This window comes from Falco biarmicus, chromosome 4, assembly GCF_023638135.1.
Source record: "Falco biarmicus isolate bFalBia1 chromosome 4, bFalBia1.pri, whole genome shotgun sequence".
Classification (NCBI taxonomy): Eukaryota; Metazoa; Chordata; class Aves; order Falconiformes; family Falconidae; genus Falco; species Falco biarmicus.
Window position 1 is genome coordinate 1,343,937 of NC_079291.1, and position 20,983 is coordinate 1,364,919.

General features: G+C 44.4%; 1 long non-coding RNA gene across 1 annotated transcript in view; it reads right to left on the reverse strand.

Annotated features, from left to right (window-relative positions):
- Positions 1 to 203: 203 nt before the first annotated feature.
- LOC130147228 (uncharacterized) overlaps positions 204 to 20,983 on the reverse strand; it is a 40,950-nt gene continuing 20,170 nt past the window's right edge. Inside the window, exons 6-8 of the long non-coding RNA XR_008821168.1 lie at positions 16,806 to 16,896; positions 5,710 to 15,060; positions 204 to 4,679 (exon numbers count right to left, since the gene is read on the reverse strand). This is a non-coding gene — a long non-coding RNA (uncharacterized LOC130147228). The remainder of the gene's footprint in view (positions 4,680 to 5,709; positions 15,061 to 16,805; positions 16,897 to 20,983) is intronic.

Consider the following 20,983-nt stretch of genomic DNA (forward strand, 5'->3'; position numbering starts at 1 on the left):
GCTTCTTCAAGTACATCAGTAGCAAAAGGATGACTAGGGAAAATGTGGGCCCGCTGCTGAATGAGGGGGGTGTCTGGTGACAAAGGACACAGAGAAGGCGGTGGTACTGAATGCCGTCTTTGCTTCAGTCTTTGCTGCCAAGGCTGGTCCTCAGGAACCCCAGATGCTGGAGGCAAGAGAGAAAGTCTGGAGACAGGAAGACTTTCCCTTGGTCGAGGAGGATCGGGTTAGAGATCGTTTAGGCAAACCTGACACCCACAAACCCGTGGGCCCTGATGGGATCACCCCCGAGCACTGAGAAAGCTGGCAGACGTTATTGCTGAGCCACTGTCCATCATCTTTGATGGGCATGGAGAACAGGAGGGTGTCTGAGGACTGGAGGAAAGCCAGTGTCACTCCAGTCTACAAAAAGGGCAAGAAGGAGAACCCAGGAAACTATGGGCTGGTCAGCCTCACCTCCATCCCTGGAAAGGTGATGGAACAGCTCATCCTGGAGGTCAGCTCCAAGCACGTGGAGAAAAAGAAGGTCACCAGGAACAGTCAACGTGGATTGACCAAGGGGAAGCCATGCCTGGCAACCTGACAGCCTCCTACGGCGGAATGACTGGCTGGGTCGATGAGGGGAGCGGTGGATGGTGCCTACCTTGACCTCAGCCAGGCTCTTGACACCGTCCCCCACCAGAGCCCCCGGGCAAGCTCAGGAGCGTGGGTCAGGCGGGTGGGCAGTGATGGGCTGAGCGCGGGCTGAGGGCAGAGCTCAGGGGCTGCGACCAGCGGCGCAGAGCCCAGCCGGGGGCCTGTAGCCAGCGCTGTGCCCCAGGTCAGCGCTGGGTCCCGTCCTGTTCAGCTGGGTCATCGGTGACCTGAGGGGACGGAGCGCAGCCTCGGCAGGTCTCCCGATGGCACAAACTGGGAGGAACCGCCGGGACACCAGCAGGCCGTGCTGCCCTCAGCGAGGCCTGGGCAGGCTGGAGAGCCGGGGGGAGGGGACCTCATGGGGTCCCACAGGGGCCAGCGCGGGGTCCTGCCCTGGGGAGGGACAGCCCCTGCGCCGGCACAGGCTGGGGGTGGGCTGCTGGGGGGCAGCTCTGCGGGGAAGGGCCGGGCGGTGCTGGGGGACAGCCGGTTGCCCGCGGGCCAGCGGTGGCCCTGTGGCCGAGAAGGCGGGTGGGAGCCTGGGGCGCGTTAGGGGCAGCGTGGCCAGCGGGTGCAGGGAGCTGATCCTGCCCCTCTGCTCGGGCTGGTGAGGCCCATCGGGAGTGCTGGGCCCAGCGCTGGGCTCCCCAGTCACGGGAGACGGGGAGCTGCTGGGGAGGGCCCAGCGGGGGCTGCGGAGCTGGTGAGGGGCCTGGAGCACCTCCCTGGTGAGGAGAGGCTGGCAGAGCTGGGGCTGTGTAGCTGGAGAGGAGAAGGCTGAGGGGGGATCTCATCAATGTAATCAGTTATCTTAAGGGTGAGTGTCAAGAGGATGGGACCAGGCTCTTTTCAGCAGTCCCCAGCGACAGGACAAGGGGCAACAGGCAAAAACTGCAACACGAGAAGTTCCATCTGAGTATGAAGAAACACTTTTTTACTTTGAGGGTTACAGAGCACTGGAACAGGCTGCCCAGCTGAGGAGTCCCTTTCTCTGGAGATAATTCAAAACCCACCTGGATGCAATTCTGTGCAACCTGCTCTGGGTGAGCCTGCTTTAGCAGGGGCTTGGACGAGATGATCTCCAGAGGTCCCTTCCAACCCCAACCGTTCTGTTATTCAGTGATTCCTCACAAAGTCTGTACCCATGGATCCTTCTGAAAATTATGCATGTCCTTAATACTGCGAGACCATGGCAAACAGGCACTCCCTTTGGTTGCTGCTGTGATCTGGGGACAGGCTCTGTGCTGGCACCAGCTCCAACAAAACCTAGATGCCTCTGTAGCCTGGTTGACAGTGGCCAGACACCACTGTTCCTGGAGAGATCTTCTAGACAGCAAGGGTTGGTGTGCTGCGTGATCCATCTGTGCCCCTCACCAAAGCCACAACACACGTTACAAGCAGGCCCTTCTCTTGCCACTGTCTGGAGTGATCAGCTGCTTCAACTCCATGAATGTTTAAAAGTAGTATGGTTAAAAAGAGGCCCTTTGGGTTTTTTGTAGTGATTCGTGGAAAAAATGAAATTGTGATGATGAAAGTGCCATTGAAGTCATACTTGTTGCGCTGCACTATTCCTTCCTCTACAACTGTATGCAACTTCTTTGATGGGTTTTTCTGAGATCTGATGTAGGCTGTTGTTGTTCTCTGGTGTTTAGGGAAATCCCCAAATTAAAATTATTGCAGTAGCAATTTCATAATTCCATGAAAAGTTTCATAAAAATGCCATTCATGTCATTCCCTGAAGTCATCCTTGCAATTACAGGATATGTGGTTACAGTAGGAAGGGGAAATTGTTTGTAAAAATACATATAAACTATAACATGTAATTTATAATAATATACAATATATTGTTGTTATGTTATATGCACATGCTTCACAGCCACACACTGGCTATCATTTTTACACTGATGCAGGCAAAGACTGTTCACCTAACAAAGGCTGATCCACCAGAATCACGTCTCAGAAGGGCAACTGGAAAAGTCATATTTTCCTCAGTCTAGAAAACTTATTTCAATGGATCATGCCATTGTTCAAAATAGAGGAAAAAGCACTGTGTTTTGTGATCAAATGTTTCGGATAATTCAAAAGCAATAAAGTTTAGGACAGCAAAATTTCTTGAAAAGAAATCCGATTTTGAGTAGGAGAGTCTTAGAGATAGCTAGTGCAGTCTGTCAAATCAGTATAACTGATCAGCAATTAGGTATGTGACAAGACACCGTGCATTTTTAAAAATCTTTAAAGAATAAGATCTTTTAAGAGACTTAGAAAAACAAAACACCAGGCACAGAACTTTTTTCTTCTGCTAACTTGCGGTTTTATTTCACTATTGCTTTCTTGAACTAGTTGCAGAGTTCATTACCACACAGTTTGCTTTCATTTTCTTATATAAGCATGTTTTCCCTTGTCTCAAGTGAAACAGGATATCCATCTTTCAGGATGAAAGATGCAATACCTTTTGCAAGACCATTCATTTGTATGTCGTAAGAGCACAAGCATTTAGCAAGTTACATTGTGGTTAAAGGAAGTCTGCAGATTTCCTATTGCAATAGGTTAAAGCTTTTGTTGAGCTACAAGATTGACTAATGTGGGACACTTCCTACTTCCCCTTACTTCGATGTCATATATTTAAGGGAAGAGCAGTAGAAATAATAACTATGTTTTATTGTTTATTTTTCTCAGTTTGCCATGACACTGACTTTTAATGGGAGCAGCTTTAAAGAGCACATAAATGAGCTGGAGGTGCCCCTTCAGTCCCGTGCTATTAGGCAGACTACCCCAGTGTCATCCGTGCAAAGACTATGGGATCTGCCTTCATCCCATTAATGAAGTACAGTGATATTTCTTTTAAAGATAATGTTAACAGTTAAATGCCTATGCTGCATTGTCATTGATAACAAAAACTAGCTAAAATCATGAAAAGAGCTTAAAAAATAAACTGATTTTGCTAAGGAGATTTTTCAATTATATGTAACATAGTAAGACAACAACAGTATACATATTAATTTCTTAATAACTTGCTCTCCAAAATTTTAGTTTTATTTTTGAAAGAAAAGAGTCACCAAAGTAGAATTTTAGGGCCTGTTGCTCTAGGAAAATCCACAATGATGATAAGGTAACTAGGGAACTAAACACTGACACTGCAAAGTGTAAGTTGAGCAACTGACTTCTTTAGCTAGACTGTTTCTCCTTTTACAATTTTCAGTTTACCAACTTTCCAGCTTCACGAGCTGCTTAACTTTTGGTCTTGAAGAAGAGCAGAAAGGTCTGGGCCAGTGAATCAACATCTCTGCCTCTTCAGCATGAGACCTTGCAAAGCCTGGTCTCAGAGACATCCAAGACATTCTCCACCAGACAGGGAAAACCTCAGCCAACCTGCTCCATAGACTTAATGAAGGTAAAAAAGGTAGGAAATGAGAAAAAAAAGAGGATGTATTTGAACAGAAATATCAGTTTTCCCATATTCATTAGAAAGGACATGGAAACCAACATCACTATGGTGTTTATTTAAAAAAAAAAAAAAGGAAAAAAAAAGAAAAAAGCTTCCAGCAGTTTTTAAAGCATTTTCTTTACTTATAAAGGGACTTTGATTCTTCAAGTGAAATTACATGCATATGTACCCTTTAAAAAGTATTTTGTAGAGGTGCTATAAAGGTTTGTCCACTTCAAGTCCATGACTACTCTGTGATGAATATCACATCCCACTTAAAAATGTTAGAAGGTTTAGAAGGAAATTGCTTAGCAGCACATTAACAGGCCTGGTCACACTGGCTCCTGCTGGGTTTATATATTGTGAGATCGCCTTTAGTTCCAGGAACATGAGCTATTTTCTTCAGGGGATTCTCACCTCATGCAAAGTCCAGGATGAGTGCTGCTTAGGGGAGGAGACAGCTGTTCGGCACTTCCACTCTTTTTCAACAGACAATGCCCCTCTCATCTATCGCCATCCATGTCTTTCCTGAAATTTTCTACTCCAGGAATGGTGGAGTGGTGCTGACTGCAACAGGATTTCTACCACAGCCTTCTAATACCTCACATATATGAATTATCTGAGGTAAAAGATGACATTAATATTATTCCTATGGAAAACGGAAGACAAAGAGCTTTTCCTGAGGATATCTATAGATTGGATCAAAAAATACCAACATTTTTCATAAAATAAAATTACGTCACGAAATAAAATTATTTCAAGACAGCTTCAGCTACACAAAGTAATTAATGGCAGAGGAATCAGGTCTCCCTCTCTTCTGATACTGTCTCCATGCCTTCATATATCACAATTTTTTTGCTAAGATGCTGAAGATTGCAATGTCTTTGGCTTTAGGTACTTGGAAAATGAAAAACACCACTGTTTAGCTTTTAAAGTTTGGTCATAATCAGTGGCCTGCAGGGGCTTCTTATGACAACCAAGACATTGCCAGTGGTTTGCCTTCTGTAGTACAGAAGGTAACAAAAGGACCATGCCTGAGTCCTTCCCTACTGGTGGTAACTTCCAGTGCCAAGGAAGAAAAGGTTTTGAGCAATTATAGGAACTATTGTGTCTCTACAAGTTCTTCAGACTAAGTAAGGTCTTTCATTTGTGTTTCATTTTGAACTAAGCATGTCTCTCAACATTAGGTTTAGAGTTTGACTGGGAGGGGGCCATTATGAACACCTTCATTTTATATCCTAAACCTTGGAGGGCAGTTGGTTTATCCTTAGCATGCAGTGTATAATTACTACCTAAATGATTATAAAATACTTCAGGGAAGATAATGTTTTAAAATGATCTGAGAACTAACCCTAAATAAGAATTTTTAAAAAAAAAAGGTTTTAAACATTGTTTTTAAAAGGGTCAAGTTCATTCTGGAGAAGCAAATCAAGCCCTGGGGACCTCTCTTCCAGTGAAAGTGGTTACAGTACAAGCAGACTTTCAAACACTGTCTTCTCAGACCTCATTCCTAATCTGCCTCTTCCGTTTTACATGTCATTTCCAGCAGTGAATAAAGCCCTGAGGAGAAATAAGCCTAATTATTTGTACATGGCCCCCCACAGTCTCCTATTTGATTATGTCAAGCAAGAGTCATTCTGCTGACGCACCTCTCGCCAGCCGGCTGTACAGTATAGCGATGGAGCTCCTTCCCTCATTCTGCTTTCCTTCTCCACTTGGCAGAGATACGTATGTGGGATTTCACAGTGTTGTCTGCCAACTTCGAAAGGAGAGATGTGTCAAACTACTATTGGTTGGTTTCAGTTTGTAAGGGCTAAAATAACAATATTTGAAGCTTCAGACAAATACCAGGAAGGAAAAAAAATCTCTGCTGTTGATTTACTGGAACACACTATCATTGAGACTTGAAGGGAGGGAATTTAAAAGGAACAAATTGCACGTATTGCGCAAGCTATTAATTTTACCATTTGATGAACAAGCCCAATAACGCTTGTCCTAATGTAAGAACGTAGGTAACACACTACAATTCACAGCCGTCATGCCTATTTTAAACCGATCTCTGCATAACTTCCCAGATTAACCAACTACTACACTTTCTCAAATAACAGCTGAATTCACCCCTTCTCCTCTGTCTGTTGCTTCCAAAATCATTTCTTGAATACAGTCAGCGCACAGCTAGTAAGACTTTTAGGGATTAAACTCAAGATCATTACAATATACCTAAACTGTCTGTTAATATGCAAACCCTAACAAGCACACAACAACTTTTTCGAAACATAAACTCGAGGTCGCATTTCCTATATATGGTATCTCACCTCCTTAATATAGCCAGGGCATGTTATTTGAGAGTTATCGTAAGATTTGTGTGGGTGCTGGAGCAGAAGGAAGAATAAGAGGTCTACTAAACACTGAAGGTAATGCTGAACTACAAAGCAGGACTTTGCACAAAGACTACATGCCAGATGTGTGCACCCTGCTCATCAAAATTAGCAGCCAGAGAATTCACAAGCCGTTTAAAGCACATTTATAGAACAAATATTTTTTCCTAAAAATTGTTAGGCAGGTTTTGTAGCAATGTTGTGCAAGGTAAATATAAAAATAACTCATAAATATCTTAAGGCAAGAAAAATATGTCAACCTTTTCGGCCATCAGTAAGTTCTGCTATTTAAATTAGACTCAGGAAATTTTCTTTATTCTTGGGACTTCCTAGGCAGTTACAACTGAGAAGCCACAGAAGACCTCATATAAGTTTGATAAAGCGAAATCGCTCTGGCATAAAACTACTGATTAGCTGTTAGAAAGGTAGTAGGAGTCCATGTCGCTATTTTTAAAACCCTACTCTGTTGATCCAAAACACCCACGCCATTCCCGAGAAATGTGAAATATTCTGAAAGACTGATAAATGGGTTTTTTAAAAAAAGTTTTCCTCCAAGCAATTTTCCACTGCCAAAAAATAAGTAATTTTTCAAACCAAGTAACTCATTTGGGGATAGTTGTTTTCACATTGTATCAGAGATCATTTTACGTTGCTTGTACTCCAGACGGTCCTAAAAAGCTACCTAGTTCAATTCCGGTACAGGTAGGAAACTCGCCACCTTGCAGGCGCTTTACCATTTCCCCAGACTGGGGCTGTAACCCCATGCCCTTCATCTACTGCCTTCTCTACAGCCTTCCCCCTTGCCCAGTCCCATCAGAGCCACCTCCACTGGCTCCCCGTGCCCTTCTTTTGGGGCAGAGGCATTGCAGAGTTCCCGGAGAGCAGGCAAGGGACTTACCAGGTGGCTCCTCCGGAGAGCTCCCCTGCCTTCCCAGGAGGTGTTGGATGAACCATACATTCTGGAGGAAACACACACATTTGGTGGGGAGAAAAACTGAACTGCTTGCAAGGACCAGCTCTGTGGCAGAGCAATAAATTAAAGCTGTGGAGGCCATCCGTGAAGATGGCTGCTGGTCTTGGTAGCCCTTCTGCATGGCAGCCTTCCACAGATGGTTCAGTCTTCAGTGCATTTCATATCCCTCTATTTTGGCCATGAATATCCATACAAAATACTGTTAGTACCAGAGATTGTCTGTGAATTCCCACAAAGGGGATGTTGACATGTGCTTCTCTATTCCCTGCCCAAAGGAAAGACCACATACAGTGCTGCCATTCTGTTCTAGCAACCTTTTTTTAACATAAGATATAGGGCAAGCGTCAGACCTTAACTCCAAAGAGGTAAGGATGATATTTTAGATAGCTATATCCTGCTATACCTAAGCCTTTAAACTAATTGTGGAAATACTGTGTTCAGGAGAAGTACTCAATTAACTCCCCAGCTTTCTAGGGAAGTTTTGCACTTTCTCCCAAGCCTCATGCTACCATGACTATACTGCCAGAAGATGCTCAAGAGAGCTACTTCAAAATGCAGGGACCTCAGTCACTACATTTACTGCAAAAATCACCAATATGGGGTTCTGGTGGAATCCTTTTATTACTGCTTTCAGTTTCCAGTAACCTCCATCTCCAGGGCCTTGAAGGCAAAGAACTGGGAACTTTTTACCCATGCTAAGTAGAGGTCAAAGAGGGTCAGTCTGGTCCTCTCCTGGCCTGCCCACAGGTTTGAGTGTGAACATGTAACGTTCTCAGCCCTCTCATTTCCCTGCAAAAAGCGCTGAACTCCCCTTCCAGAACAGGCAGCACACGCAGCACGCTTGTAGATGACTAATACGGTATTCCATGTTGCAAATATGATTTATTCTATTGTCATTATTTTTATTACAGTCAGCCCAAGAATGATCCTTGTACTACTTTATCTCAGTAATGGGATAGTTTGGCAACAATATCACTGCTTTTCCTCTTTCCAAAGAGAGGAGACATTTTTCAAGTGTACGTTTTTTGAAAGCCATGGAATTGGAGGGGGGTGGGGGAGGGGGTGTGTGTGCCAAAGAAATGGGTGAGTCAGGCTGCTAACAGATAGAACATGCAGATCTTTTAGAAGAGCATTAAGCTGTTCCTTAGGCTGACTTCACAGACTGATACAGCCATCGTGGTCTGAGCAGAACACTCGTTAACACATGAATCACAGCAGAACAACAGGTAGCTAAACGTACAATGTTACGGCACAGTTACATCAATGTTCAGGATAATAAAAGAGAGAATAAAAATAAAGAGTCAGAATACAACTGTATTATTCAGCCTGATTAGAAGCCAAAATATTATGATGAGCCAGCCAAAAAAGACAAACACATTCACACACACATCTTTCCACTGCCCCAGTAAACCTTTGGCAATCGAAGAGAGATTATTTGCTGCAGTTTGATTCTGCTAGACAAGAAAAAGGTTGGAAAAAAGACAGTGCACATGGAAAGGGACTAAGGTAACCACCAAACATTATTAGGGAGCATTTTCTTGTCTGTGTAACTGAGACTTACATGGGATGAGGACAGTAGGAATGTGTGGCAGCCTTGCCAGCCCCATGCTGCCTTGGTGCATGATTTGCTCCACGACAACTCTGATGGAGCAATTTACTCACTTCCTATCTGCTCACAGAAACTCCTACCTGCTTTCTGTGTGCCAAAACTGGCCAACTATCTTCATGTCCACTCCACTGAGTAGAAATACCTGAGTATAATTTCTTTTAGAGAAACACAATAACACATTCAGAAAGTGGAAAGATTTGCTTGTTGAGGGATGGTCCAGTGACCCAGTAACGTAACACTTCTGCTAAGTCACTGGTTTTTGAAAACAGGGGAGTGAGAAAGCCTTTCCTAAGACGGTAACTCCAAAATTTAGAAAGCTATTGAAAAGCAGATTTCTGAGGGGTGGGATTAACTGGAAGAGACACCATGAGGTTTTCAAAATTGAAGTCTAGATTGCCAGAGTTGTGTTCTTTGCTGTAATTAATCCAATCCAAAACCTAGATCCCTGTAGGACAGTTACCATTTCCTGTGCATTGAATTCTGCACCACAGTTTTATTTCCAAGTCAGAACAGGTAAAAAGCAAGAGCCGTACCCAGGCTGTGTATACAGGATACTCTTAAGACACTGAGACACAGTCCCCATCACTACTGAAAAAAAACACAGCAGTCATGCAGGGAGATGTGACAAGTACCCAGCTTTCAGACCACTGCAGGCAGGGAAAGGTCATCCTATTTCAGAGGGAATGTTGGTGTGTGTAATTTGTTTTCCATTTCAATAGATATTAAGTTAAACATTATAAAAGACTTTGTGACCGGGTCTTTTCCTCCTGCATACTGCTGGGAAGCTGCAGCGTTTAGAGGCTGTGATCTCACTGACTCCAAGGAAATCCAGCAACAGCATCAACAGCCAAAGAGATGGCAGCAAGCCAGGCCAGTTTCGCTCAGAAATTTCTGCTGCTGGGGTATGCAGAGCTGTCAAAACCCTGGCCAGTGTCACCGAGCTGACATGAGAACTGGGGGAGTTTCACACCGCTGCCCAGTGCTGGGGAACCAGCATCTTCCCAGCCCTCTCACCCCACAATACGCTTTATTGAACTTCTTTTTCAATTAACCTTGCTGTTGGCCATGAAGGAGCAGCCAGATTTTCTCAGTAAGAGTTACCCATAAGGACAGAAATGTTAACATTTCAGCAGCAAAGACCCGCGGTGTGACCTGAGGCCAGCCAGTGCTGATACGAGGCACTCCTGGATGTACAGGGAAATTAGGAAAGATGACAGCTGTAGAGATAAGATGAAGAAATAGAACAACTTTCCTCACTGAAAGGGCCAAAGCCCCAAAACCAGTCTGGAAGTCTGTGGTTACATAGTGTGATACATGGTAAGGAGATAAGAGTGAGGCTGGAAGAAGTGATACTGGGATGAAGCAATCAGCTACACTCATAGGAAACAGCCACGTTCCACATTCTTCCAAACACATCCAAAACACTTGTAGCATCTTGTCCAGTTTTGGCTGGTGTCTCTGACTCTGTTACATTACTGCAAAATAATCATTAAAAAAAATAAAGAAAGATTAGACTTGCACTGACAGGCGTCTGAATACACAACTGTACAGAGGAATGTGATGGTACCTGCAAGATGCAATATAGACTAAATATCTTCCAACTGTAACTCCTGTAACGTCTTTCAGAGAGTGACATTTCCACTTCTGTTCTAGCCTGCAAGACCTGGAAACTTCTTTAAAATGAACTTGTTTGAGATACAGTCTATGTTAACAGAGAAAATTCACAAAGTTCAGTATCTTTTAAAAGCTGTAGGGAGCAAGTGTGGCTCATAACAAACCCTGAAGCTGGAAGACTGGAGCATAGCATTTAGTGCTATGAAAAAATGCCTATCACAGTCCTAATGAATATGTGTTTAAACTCCAAACACCTGTTGGTCAATTATAATAGAGCGCTGTGAATATTTTTTTAAGTGTTTTTGTAAAAAGTCCAAGTATAATGAGTCCCGCTCTGGGTGAGGCTGAGAAAAACCTGCTATGTAATTTCAATGTGCTCTGCTGCTTTTCTGATTAGAGCTGGCTGAGATCTCCCTTAGCCTATGCAACCAGGGCATAATCTGCAGATTTTTGAATGTTAATTTGAATGATAATTCCCGTTCAGCAGATGAAACATCCTAAGTACGGTTACTTCTTTAAGAAACCCTGATCGTTGAAATATCATGTCTAGAAAAACAGAGAGCGAATTACCCATGGGTTCAGGTTCATTGCATTTCATGATTAACCTCCAGGCCTGAGGTTTTTCTTAACTTCAATTCTAACTTTAGACATATAAATTCAAACTGTCACATGGCTTGAATTATCAGTAAAGACACGTGCATGCAAAACAATAGTTAAGTACTTTTGAAGAAGTACATAACTGCTAACGTGGGTATTTGGCCTCAAGAAGTTTCATGTGGGCTTTGACACTAATTTACTAGGTTTCTTCAGACAAGACAGCTTTTGCATTTTGAATCCCCCGTGTGTACAATGAAGGGAATGACTGTAGTTAACCTGTTAGGGACTGCCGGTTTGATTAATTACTGTAGTACCGCCACTGGCAGCAGCCGCAGAGTCAGCCAGGCGCTGCAGTTCCGTCTCACGCAGGCAGCACCCTGGTGCATCACGCTCTCCTTCGCAGAAAAGGGAAGTGGGACAGGCCGCTGCACAGTCCTGGAGAGCTTTGAACAACAGCTCTTGCCCTCGCTCTGGGAGAAGTCACCACCATGGTCTCTTGCATTTTCCCTGTAGCAGGCTTGCTGTTACACTGACTAGCCATGGCTCTCAAGAGGCACCGAACACCTTTGGGTCAGTTATTCAGCGAATCATCTTCTGCCTGTGAACAATCAGATCATAGAACTTAAGGAACTGAGAAGAGAGAGGAAGGGATAACATTCCCTTTTTTGCCTTCACTGGTTTCCCCAGAAAAAAATGGCTTCAGCATTTCAGCCAGCTGCAAGGCTTGTGCCTTCTCTGTTTCATTCTCAAGAGGTACATCTGGTTTCTGGTCAAGGAATGGCCCTTCACCTTCCCTTTTTCCTCTGAAACGAAATAAAATGTGGACATCTGCAATGTAATGAGAATGAAACCACTTCATTCACTTTCAGAGAGACTAAGTGAAGTTTCCTGAAACATAACAGGATGTGAAAGCAGCAGCAGCACCCTGAGCAATGCTCCGTGAGTCCCTGCAGTGGCAGCACATCTTGTTGCAATGTCAGGCTGCCCAGGGAACTTCTGTTCATTCCACATACCTCTTCCGATGACATCTCGACCTAGTTCATTGCTTTGAAATTATTACCTCTTGAAGTTATTGGCGGCCGGTCACAAGCGGCTGCGTGCTGGGGCCAGGCCTGTTTAATGTCTTTATCAACGATCTGGATGAGGGGATCGAGTGCACCCTCAGTCAGTTTGCAGGTGACACCAAGCTGGCCGGGAGAGTTGATCTGCTGAGGGCAGGAGGCTCTGCAGAGGGGGCTGGGCAGGCTGGGCCGATGGCCGAGGCCACTGTGTGAGCTTCAGCAAGGCTGAGCGCGGGTCCTGCACCTGGGTCACACCAGCCCCACAGAGCTACAGGCTCGGGCAGGAGTGGCTGAGAGTGCCTGGTGGGAAAGGACCTGGGGTGTTGGTCCACAGCCAGCTGAACATGAGCCAGCAGTGTGCCCAGGTGGCCAAGAAGGCCAACAGCAGCCTGGCTTGGATCTGAAACTGTGTGGCCAGCAGGACTAGGGGACTGATCGTCCCCCTGTACTCGGCACTGGTGAGGCCACAGCTCGAATACCGGGTTCAGTTTGGGCCCCTCACTGCAAGAGGGACGCTGAGGTGCTGGAGCGTGTCTAGAAAAAAGGCAGCAAAGCTGGGGAAGGGTCTGGAGCACAAGTCTTCTGAGGAGCAGCTGGGGGAACTGGGGCTGTTCAGCCTGGAGAAAAGGAGGCTCAGGGGAGACCTTACTGCTCTCTACAGCTACTTGAAAGAAGGTTGTAGCGAGGTGGCTGTCAGTCTCCTCTCCCAAGTAACAAGCGATAGGACAAGAGACAATGGCCTCGGGTTGCACCGGGGAGATTTAGATTGGATATTGGGAAAAATTCCTCCACCAAAAGGGTTGTCAAGCACTGGAACAGGCTGCTCAGGGAAGTGGTTGAGTCACCATTCCTGGAGGTATTTAAAAGGGGTGTAGATGTGGCACTTGGGGACATGGTTTAGTGGTGGACTTGGCAGTGCTAGGTTAATGGTTGGACCTGATTATCTTAGAGGTCTTTTCCAACCTAAACAATTCTATGATTTTATGGTTCTCTGACGTCCAATGTTTGGCAAAGGCAGTCTAATCCGAAAAAAAAAATAAATTAAAAAAACAGATCCGTTTCTTTTTCTGTTATTTGGAAATTTCACAACAGCTCTTGCCAAATTGCATTCACATTCCCCGCACCTTCTTGACCAGCAAACTTCACTCCAGACCTCAGACAGAGTGGATTCAGCTCACATCCAGACATCCATTCATCCTAACCTGTTTGCAGCAGTGTTGTGACAGCTGTTCTTTGTGTCAGGGCTGGCCGGCTGGGGAGAGCAGGGGGATGAGATAAATATGACAAAAGGGCTGTTGTGACACCAGCTTTGTACAAAGGAAATTAGGGATTTTGTTTCAAGTATGGCTAAATTGTGACGTCTCTCCAACATGTATACGAATGCTTATTTTTCAGTAACTGTGATTTTCTACTTGTACCGCTCTGCATTTCTTCAGCTTTTAATCAAGCCCAGACCACACGTCTCCAACTGAAAGTAACTTTGTCTTTTCCCTCCAGTGTCACAAGTGACAACACCTTCCACAAACACGAGCCTCCAGACCGCAATGTTTGGCCAGGCTGTGGTGCCTTCGGGTGCCTGACACATGCCGATGCCCTCTGGCATTAGTTATGTTATCTTATTACGGGTGATCTCACAAGCTCCACTGGAAAGGCTTTCCACAGAGTCTTAGCCCCCCCAAAATCAAAACACAACACTTTTATCTCTGCAACACATGATGAATGGAAAAATATATCACGGCCCCATATTGGCACCTGGTTTGTTAAACGCAGGATTTGAGCCTCACGGTTTGCTTTTCAATCTGACCTGCTTCAGCACTTACTGCTCGCTATTGCTGAAAATAGGTGCCTCTAGCTCGGTGCCTCTGGAGGTCGGTGCGCTCATCAGTGGTTTTGCTCTGCAGAGAAGTGAGGTCAGCCCAGAGAAGTTACGAGTCTAAAGTGTTTCATAACACTCGAGTTAGAAATTGGGGCTCAGGACCTGGATTCCTGTCCCGGCTCTGGTGGGGCTGGGCTGAAGGCTCTTGAAAGCTGATGTCAGGAGTGATTTAACATGGGACGGTGCATGGAAACTGGCTGTGCAAGCTGTTGCAACATGCAGTAAGAGCAGCAAAGGCAGCAGGAGTACTACAAGCACTTTGACCCAACAGCAGTTCACCCCGAAGAAAATCCCCATAAAAAGCATTTACAGCCATCCTCTGGAGGAGTTGGTTAATTAGATGGATAGCAAGCGGGATAACTGGAGGGTTCCTAAGGCAGATGTGGCAGTTCCCTTACTCCAGAGGTAAGGCTGTGTGGTAAGCAGGATGCAGGAAAGAGGGGGAGGTGGTAAAAAACAGAGGATAATTCACATTTTCCATGACCTGGGCACTTTCCCCAGGGCAGGAGAGAGCAGAAATCAGAAGCAGGTTTGCTGTTTCTTCCCTGGGTTAAAGAAGGGATTAATCACAAGGGGAAAATGCTTTGTAATACTGTGACTCAGCAGAAAACATTACTTGCTTGGAAGCTGCTGAAGGACAGGGCTGGGACACAGCAGTGAGTCAGGAAAACCTGGGATCTGGGCTGCTGCCGTCACCCTTCCCTCTGGCCTTCATTTAGCAATCTGAGCATATGAGAACAAGGTGATCGCTTAAAAATACCTCATGTTGTCTTGTGTAGCCTGTGTGGATTTCGACTGCACAGCAGAAAGAGAAGTACAGATGACATTATTCTCCTTTCTGTGGAGTGCTTTTTGGCACTGATCTTCCTATGGCAGCTTCAGTGGCATGGTCCTAGCAAAACAGGATGGTCACCCATAGATGAGCCCTCCAACACGTACAGTCATCTAAATTCATAGTAACACAGACCCAACTTTTCTACAGGAAAAAAACATACGAGGAAGAAAACCTCGTATCACCCCAGCTCTATACTATGTGGTGTTTTTAGGGGAAGATCCCTCAGAAAAGAGGATGTACCTTCTAATAAATCATGTGTTAGCTTCTGTAAGAACTGCCACAAGGGCACTGGAGCAATGACCTGTCATCTCATGGAGTCAAAAGAAGACAAGTGTCATCCCCAAGAAAGACATTGTGAGGGTAGGAAGCTATCCACTTGCTCTCTCCTGTCTGATTTACTTAAGTGGTGCTGCAAAGCAATGAATGGTACCTAAGTACCTGAGTACTAGCTCAGAACATGAGTTACAGGAGTTTTTCAGACTTTCAGGCTGTACTGCTCACCTTTTAGGACATGTTAATTTTCTCTAAACCCTTCAGATGGACCTACATAGTGGTTTTCTTCTCACCATTTGATGTTACATGACAATCTGGAGACCCCATCCAGAAGCAAACCTCACAGTCAGCAGCAGCCTATAACTCACCAGGAAGCTGACTTCCCCCCACCAGATTTTATAACCCAAATCACAGGCAATAGGCAGTAGGTAAATAAGAAAGAAAGCATAAGTAAAATAAATAGCCTAAATAAAATTAAATAGAAGACTAGGGAAATGTGATACACAGTGACAGTGAAGGCAGGTGTGATACATGACCTAGTCACCACAGAGACCTGGGTAATTACAAGCTGGTTCTGGATCATTCATGTGGCAGACAGCATGAAAAAGTAGGATTTGGTGAAGACAAAATGATGCTGTCATGAATTTGAAATAGTGCAAGATGCAAAACTGCGAGGTTTTTTACTTACTGGATGGATTCATGGATTTACTACAAGTCCCTGAAACTTAAGCTCAGATTTGCAATGTTATTTTTGTCAGTCATGGTGAACAGTCACTCTTTCCCTGTTGCCATTCTCTTTTAAGCCTCATTGCTCAGCACTCAGACATCTTCTGAAAGATTAAAATGAGCAACGCTGGTGTGTTGTTCCCCCTAAATTTCTGCTGACAAACCCTGGCGACGTGTTAGAATATATTGTTGATGTTGGGCCACTGCCAGAGGATAAGCCAAGAAACTGCTGCAGGAAGCATCACCAGTCCTTACAGTTGAAATTATAGGAGTGAGTTAAATTCAACTTTGCAATCATTAGGCATGACTGCATACTTGCAGATGTAGCTAGGTCAGGGTCCTGGCTCAGGTCCTGGTTTCTGTCCTGCCTGAGCAGCACAGTTTCCAACCCAGGCTGCCAGAGGTCATTCAAGGACCACCACGACCTCACCAGTGTCTCTCCTGGGGACAGCTGTGCAAGTGAGCTCAAAGCTGCCCATACCCTCTCCCCTTAGGGGTTCTCTGTGAAAAGGTGCCCTCTTTTCAGCACTAGCTAAACCAGAGGCTAGAGTTTGCCATGTGTTAAGGAAGGATTTATGTCAGAATGAAAAGATAGCAATAATCCATCTAGTCCCACATTGCTTATTCCCACCCCTGTTCACCCCCTTCCCCCTCTCTTTGGCCCCTCTCCATCAGCAGCACAGGCACAAACCAGATCTGGAAACTGTTTCAGCTGAAATCCGTATCTCACTGTGTGTTTTGTTTGTTGGGGGCTTTCAGTTAGGTTGAATGCACGTCAAAATTCAGTCTAAGAAAAAACTTACCAGACTGTTCTCCAGTCTAGACTCACTTCTGTTGCCATTCCTTTGCTTCGGTCCAAAGGTACAGCACTTCTCCCCAAAACTTCAAAACAAACTGCAAGAAAATACCGAGGAGACATAAAAAAACCACCCTTGAACATCTCTACACAGACTTTTCTTTGATAAGTAGTTTGAAATTCACATGCTTGTGTAGTTCCTCTCTGTCACCCAAGGCTGGTGTGTGTAGTATATCGTCACAGGCTCACTGATGCAAGTGGCCATTCATAAACTCTGAAAAACGTGTCAGGCCAGAAGAAAAGAGACTGACAAACCATCTGCTTCTGAGCTGTAACAGGGTGACAAGGAGCTGAAGTTATACCAGATGCCCCAAACAGCTCAAGTCTTTAATTTCACAATTCGATGTAAGGGTCAATCCTTCAAGGTCTGTCCTAAGCAGGGTAGCAGAGCCCAGAGGATGAGTTTGTGGACTAGTGGGAGAAGGACACAGGCAGAAGGGCACAACAGCAAAGCAGCAAGCCATAATGCTCAGGTGTAAAAAGGACCAACCCGGGTGAGTTTAGGCTCCCAGTCAGCTCCTGGTCTCCTTCTGGTGGCAGACCATCCACAATCTTGGGCAAGTGTCTCACCTCCTCATCTGTGAGGCTTACGAGGTTGTGCCAAGGAGAGTGCCCTAAGAAGACCAGGACTCTTACTGCCAGGATGACCACATCAGCCTGGGCAGAAGCCCAGAGAAGAGCAAAGAAAGCACCCTGGTTTCAGAAATTTGATCAAGAACAGTTGTAACACGCATGGGAGAAGGCCTTATCGCTGTTATTCATGCTTTTGAAAATCTCTCTACTAATTACCAAACACACTAGGAACATTATTGAATGGATCATCAGACTCCCTCACACAACAGAAGACTGAATGCAACCAGGAAGCAGAATTATACTTTTCTTGAGGAATTTTCAGTTCTCGGAAGTTATATGACTTTCATTAATCTTTACTGTGCATTAAGTAGCATGAATGGCAGAAAGAGAACAGAAAGATTTGAGATTTGACGGAGCAAACCCAGCAATACTAGCCTGATGGCAGCAAAGATGTTTCCTCAGCTGGAGGATGGCCTGAGGTCCTTATGCTTGCTTGACAAGGTGTTTAACTTTGCTATGCCAGTAGTGTTCCCTGCACGTTTTATATTGAAATAAAATAGCAAATCTAGCTGCCTTGTAATTTCCTCTTCAGGCAATTTATCTTCAGGGAGAATGACTACAAGCACGTTGAGGGCAAGCCTTTCTTTACAGTCTCATTCACTTTAGAGCCTCATGAGCTACCTGTACTTTATTAAGAGTTTCAGTATGGGTGATACTGTTACTAGAGCCATAATAACCTCAAAGTCCTTCAGGTGGACTGGACTTTTACATATATTCTATGTAGTAGTAGTATATATATACATATAGTAGTTGTAGTAATAGTAATAATGACAACAATAACAAACCAATGTCGGGTCTTTTGATAGATAGGAGTTTGAAAAACATATAAATACACCCCAGAGGCTCAAAATCAGTAAAGCAAATGTAGGAATAAATACATATTTATTATGCATTTAGCCTCTTGCTCTCTGGGATGCTTGTTTAAGGCATGGTGTGAGGGTGACAACGCTGCTATTGTACCCTCCCAATTGGACTGATGCTGTGAAACCACCTGCAGTACAGAACAGAAGCGGACAAATGGGATTCACTAATCGAATTTCCTTCTTTAGGAGGCTGGGAAATAGAATAGAAAGGTGGCGAGTTTGTCTGAAGAGGCTTAAGTAGGGGGTGAAAAAAGAGGTGAGGATCTTTTTGCTCTTCCTATCTCTAGGCAGAATCCTTCCCTGTCAGCCCCTTTGGCACCCCGGCTGGTGCAGCAGCCTGCGCGTGCACTGCCATTTTGTCCTAAGGGATGGGGAGGGTATTTTTTTTCCATTTTGGAGCAGTGGTAAAGAAAGCATTTCCTTAGCTGACTTGCACAGAGACTCCTGTATGATATTTGCATCTTCAAGTCCAAAGGAGAAGGTACTGAAAATGTTTGTCACAGTAAGATCCGTTCAATGCAGGGCATGAAGTGGATCTTTTTTGTGGCGTGAGGGGCAGAGGGATGTGTTTTAGCAGCTCCAAGAAAGTCCAGGAAATAGTTCTTGTATTGTCTAAGTAAACTTGCCTGAAATGACAGTGAAAATGGAAGAAGGATAAAGTGCTTTAAAATGGGAAAACTTTAGCTTCTTCGCTTGCCAAGATCTTCTTTTCTAAAACTATGTAAGCAGACAGGCCAAAATGAGAAAAGGGTTTGATTGAATTGGTTGGAGGGATGTTGTCTCTTTTTTTTTTTTTTCTTCAATTTCATTTTTAAGGTATGCATTAACTTACATGTCTAGCTGAAGTGGAAAGAATAATAAGGAAAACTTGCTCTCCAAAAACATGCACGTAACATGCAAGTGAGTTTGTTTCACGTTTTGCTTTTCTAGGTCTGGGGCCTGGAAATTGCATTTTCCTTTCTCAGAAGACTTAGCAATGCACTTTCCAAAAGCAGTTACAGTTTATCCTGTTTCTTTTTCAAAAGAATATGAAAAATACATTTTTAAGTGCCAGAAATCATTTACCAGCACTAACCGTTTAATTGCCAGACAAGAACCATAGGCTGGAACACTATTGTGAAGTCTGCAAAAAGAACAACATGAAGAATTAAGTATTAGGTGGCTTATTTAGCTTACAGCTGTTCTGCATTCTTCATGTGGTATTGTATGTCAGAGAATGACAGTTTTAATTTCCTTTGCTGATTTCTCTGTTTAGATCACTTTGACACAAATTACTGCTTTTACAAAAACATAGTCCAGCTGGAGGGCAAACATCTCTCCTAATAATTTTTCTTTCGTTTTTTTCTGCTGTTCCTTCACTGTGTATAGCAGAGGTGAAAAATCAAGTTGTGTAGCTTGAATTTTTTACAGTTATTTTGATATTTTTAGGCATTCAGGTGTAAAGTCTGGTCCCTAAATTACAAGGCTGTGAGTCTAGCTTAGCCTGGAGAGAATGATTTCATGAGGTGATAAAGAAATAGTGACTGGACTAAGCAGGATCAAGAAAATATTTAAAGCGTGAATTCAATTTCAATGGATCTTAGGCATACATTTTAACTTCTGCGTGCATTTAACTGTTGTCTTTTTTTAACATTTTTATTTAAATTTATTTATATTATAAATATTATATATTACATATAATAAATATATAATAAAATACTATTCTTGTTGTTGTTATTATTATTCTAAAATTTAAATTTAATTTAACTGCTTAACTGAAGCACAAACATCCCTGACCTTGAGGCTATGGAGTCTGTGCTTACTGGAGCCTATGCTTGCAACCCAGGTAATTACACTGAAGCAACTGATGCGTTATTATAATGCCTGTCATCCAGACATCAGCACAGCAAAATCTGACCCAGAAGCTCCAACAGCCACTTGGACTTCCACACCTGGCAGCGCATCCTCGACTGGCCCCCTTTTACAAGGGGATTTTGGCAAAGACCTTGCTCACTACATGTTCGCTCAGGCCGGAATCTCCTGAAAAAGCTCTGTGCAGCCAAATGTTCCCAACGTTTCAAGCTCCACACTGTCCCCGGTCTTCTTGCCCAGGGAGACTGTCCTGCATCCAGTGTCACTGACAGTCCTTCCCCTGAGAGACACAATGGGGGACGCATCTGGCACTTTAGGTGATGCAACCAGGTCTCTGCTGGGTGGCATGAGAGGGGCAGGTCCCAGCGGTGGGTTGCAGACCTGGGTTGTGCCTTCTGGTGGTGCGTCTAGGCTACGGGTCCTTGCTACACGGCACCTGTTGGCCGCTGTAGAGTGCCACAGCTGTAATTTGGCACAACTGGTCAGAAAAACAACAAAAAAAGCTGTGGCAGTGCATGGCAAAGGTGGTAAGTACAGGTCTGGCTTGGGGTGATTACAAGGTAGGAACCACACAAGTCATCACTGAATGCAGTAGATTGGTTCAATAACTTCATGCCCAGGCTTTCCCGTTTCTTAGGCAGTTTGGCCAGGATTTGCTCGCCCTAAGTTAGGTGCCAAAAACATCTAATGCTACAACTTTGCTGGTGATTTAAGCGTGACTAAAACCATTCTCAGGCACTGAAGCCCATATTCACATGATTAAACCATTTCACCTTCC